We start from the raw sequence: 4368 nt of genomic DNA, 5'->3' as shown, positions 1-4368 counted from the left end.
CTGCTCGGTGTTGTCTTTTAAACTTTTGTTGATTTTAATGCACGTGCATTAAAATAATGCACGTACTTTATATGTATGGAAATGACTTGAGCTACAACCCCCCACCTCCCACACACACAAATCACAGTACAGAGGCTACAAGATTGAAATGTTCACATCTTTTTGCGAGTTGGGATGGGAATTGCTAAGAATTTAGCGATTCAGATTCTATTATTGATATCGCTTAAAGATTCAATACCTTATCAATTCCCTTATCGATTCTCATTGGCTCCACTTTGAGAGTCACCAGCATATCAAAGGCATTCATACAAATGAATTACATGCTGCGTGGTCAAATGTTTGAACATGTTGGAGGTATTTCCCCTCTTTGTTGTGATCAGCGTTGGGGTTATTACTCAAAACAGTTACTACACATGTTATACAGAACGCTCTTCTTAAAGGTAATGCAGTACATTATTTAATTACACTAAGGAAAAAGACATTCGTTGTACTACTTTTTTCGTTACTTTCATGTTACTCTGGAAAATGATCTTAAACACACTGTCTCATAATTACCAATTAACCCTGTGATCTTTCCCTTAGTATTTAGGTATGAACATAAAGCCGACAACACAAACTTTAAAGCGATCGTCACAGTGATTCTACTGCAGAAACATGAACAGTTAGAAACAGGCTGCAGCCTTACTGCTCATCCGCTTCACTGCAAATGAAGGCTCACTTTATAACTGTGCTGGGCTTGGGTTTACCAATCACTCAGCTTTAACGTCACTCTGGCTTCTTGGCCAGATGGATGTTCTTGGCTAGCTTAGCGTTAGCATGCTGTCTGTACAGATGCTTGTGAAGAGCCGAAGTTATGTTAACAATTTAATCTAGATTTTTCTGGCCTGGAGCAGTCTCCACTTAATCCATCGCAGTCTCATCCTTTTGTGCAATATGGACTAAAGTTAAAGTTGATAGCATGCAGTGTAAAATGCACCTTTACTCAGTTTGATACACTGTATTAGGACTAATGTTAGTTTTACATCTTTCTGCTGACAATTAGTTTGGACACACTGTTTCTGCTCATCCTGTTGCATCATATTTTGAAGATGTACAGATGGCCGACCAACTTTTCTTTAAGTCTCTGAACACAACAGCAAAACTTAAATCTTCCTTCCATTATCCTTGAACTTCTCGCAGTATATAGCTAGCCTTCCCTGAGCCTGGTTCTGCTAGAGGTTTCTTCCTGTTAAAAGGGGTTTTCCCCCCCACTGTCACCAAGTGATTGCTCATAGAGGTCATTTGATTGCTGAATTATTGTAGGGTCTTACCTTACAATATAAAGCGCTTTGAGGCAACTGTTGTGATTTAGTGCTATATATGTAAAATTGAATTGAATAGAGCCTTCGTGTTTAAAATTACAGTGTACAGCTACTAAATCAACACTTTGATTCAACTTGAGATATCATGTTTGCTTTATTTTTCATGAAATAGTAAAAGGTCACAGATCTAACCTGGTCATGAAACTACTTGTCCCTAAATTTTAACTTTCAGCCTCTTAACATGTAAAAGAATTGCTGCAATTCACTAAACACTTGATACTTTTTTTTGTTGTTCAAAAACCCATTTAATTTAAGCTGAAAGTCTGCACTAACTGTTTGATTTAAAATCCACTTTGGAGGTGTACTGAGGCAAAACTGTAAAACAATGTTACAATTTTAAGAACAGAGGACTTGTATCAGGATGAAAACTTTCATCACAGGAAATAAGGGGTTGCTCTGTAATTATTTTGAGTGGGATCAAACCAATCTTCTCCTCACTCTATGGGTCAAAGGGTCAAGGTTTACAATACAATGCCTAGAATTAAACATGGTGACTTAAGAAAGTCTTGGGAAATAAAGGGACTTTAAAGGGAAAGGGTATTAAACTGTAATTTCCACTGTTAAGCAAAATTTTCAGTCTTGCTAACCTCTTAACATTTAATTCTTTAACACGGCTAAGCTTAGATCCATTTTCTTCTTCACGCTTTTTAAATAGTGCATGTACAGTGATTCAACATATATGCACCCATGCCAATGAAGCTGCACAGGTGATCACTTACTCCACTGTATGTCCTGGATGCTGGACGTAATGATCACACTACCCATGTGGAGTCAGAAGAGGGCAGTATGGCTGTAAATATAAAAGAAAATCATCAACACGTAGGCAAAGCTTTACCCTTCTTAGTCAGCACTGATGTGAAGAGTACAAGCAAAAGATGAGCAACAAAAAGACACATTTTTATTCATGTGGGGGGAAAGATTGTAGCTTTCACTTCTCTTTTATTTGGATATGGATATTTTAATATCTTAGTTGAGTCCTAAAATGAAGCCATGCGTGGTGGTGTAATGTTCATCGACACCTAAGATACAAAAGAGATGCCTTTAGAGCCTTCTGTCTTATTTATCTTCACTGGTACAACAGCCCCAAAAACCATCCTTGATATATAACCTGTATTACTAAGTTCTCATTCATCCATTTGTTTCACTGGCATAAAAATATCTCATCATTGATCTAAGGAAACTCATAAACACAGTACAGTGCGTAACTGATTAATGGCTCAGGGATTGTAAGGTTTCAGAATTAGCCTGAGGATATAAAGATTTCTTCAGTGTTAAATTAATTACATTATAGTCATCAGTAAAAACCTTTCAAAAAAACCCTCAGTTAATAGCTCAGTTGTAATATTTCTAGATTCTGTTTCAGCATTTTTGCTAAAGTTTGTGCCTTTTCATCCAAATGAAGGCTTGTAGTGTGAATGCTTCCAAAATGTTTTTTATATTTATGCTGATATTCATTGCATTATATCAGATACATCCACCGCTTCTGTCCTCTTCCAAAACCTTTGTAACACATCAAGATATCATAAATATCAAATCTTTTTTGTACACATCAGACAAGATTCTGAGATAAGCAGCCCAGTAGTCACCATAGGTGCAGTATGTAACCTCGACAGCACATTCTCTTCATTTGTGAGGCATCTTGTCGCAGACCAAAAGCATTAACCCCACTGTGCTAAGAGACCAAAATCCAAAGGAATCATCGACTGAGACTGATGACTGCCGGACCCCGCAGCAATTTGGGCTAAAGTGGCTGAAATGTCACGTAGGATAGATGAATGGACACATCAGATTCATCATCCTTAAAATGTTCAGGTCCTTCATCAAGTGTAATCAGAAAAGGGCAGTGAGAGTGTGACTGTAAGACCCAACAGACTCTTTTACAGGCACAGCAACTGCAGCCAAGCTATTTTATCACTGGGTCATAACATCCATCATGAGTACCACCAGACTACAGGATTAAGCTACATAATGAACACAACTAGATGTCATTGGCTTGTTAGCCGCTAACACACACACACAAGGCTTGTTATTCTCTTTGCTGGTGAACTATCAGGTCTGCTTATAAGTTCCAGAATCCCATCAGTTACAGCAGTTTTGTTAGAAAAACAACATGATGCAATGAAGTGCCTCATAGCTGCTGAATTCTAAGTACCTTTCTGGACAGTAACAGACAGAGGACAACTGTGGAGGCGTAACTGCTGATTGTTATCCACGAATACTTACCATATTCTACTGAGAACAGCAGTGGAGTGTTGCAGCCTTTGTTTTGAGGGGTGGCTGAAGGACATTTCCCAGACTGAGGTTTTCATTTTTGACAGAAAGTAATTTTGCTGCTTGTGGGTCTATTGTTGCTTGTTGTTTGAAAGGTGACTTTAGTTCTGGGAATCCATCTTACGAGAAAAACAGCCTTCATTCAGGGTCACAGGCAAGCAAGCTATTGGTCCTTCACCTTTGTCAGGAGTAATATATGACATACCCACTGCTGTGACACCTTTATAATACTGCGGGCCACATGAGTAAGTTCAACCTTAAGTGTTAACCTACAGTATATTTTGTATAATGGATCCATTCTTTAAATCATTTGTCAAATAAAAGCATGCAACTTTTTTCTCCTTTTTTAAAAGAGAACTCTTTTATGAGCCTTTTTATTTCAAAAACCTTGGCTAACCTTGGCTAATTAGCATAGTTATATATTCTGTTGATTAGCAGCAGTTGCTGACCTCAGAATAAGTTCCACAAATATGACATATGGGAGGAATATAGAAAGCTTAGTTATACTAGTTTAGCTGATGTTTTACAGCTTGATGTAGGAACTGAATACTGAAGTATTGAATGCTAGCATGAAGTTAGCATGAAGCTCACACCACATTTTGGCCCGATTTTGTAACTTTTTGTTGGTTACAAAAGGTCAGGGGTCTAGAATCGAGCATTCCAGAGTGGGACACAACTCTTTATGTACAAAAAAGTGGCCAGGTGGAAATGAATATGGAAATGCCATTTATCCCTG

The sequence above is a fragment of the Aulonocara stuartgranti genome, assembly GCF_965226115.1.
Source record: "Aulonocara stuartgranti genome assembly, chromosome: 18".
Taxonomy (NCBI): domain Eukaryota; kingdom Metazoa; phylum Chordata; class Actinopteri; order Cichliformes; family Cichlidae; genus Aulonocara; species Aulonocara stuartgranti.
The sequence above is the reverse complement of the archived record's forward strand: the minus strand, read 5'-3'. Positions refer to the sequence as shown.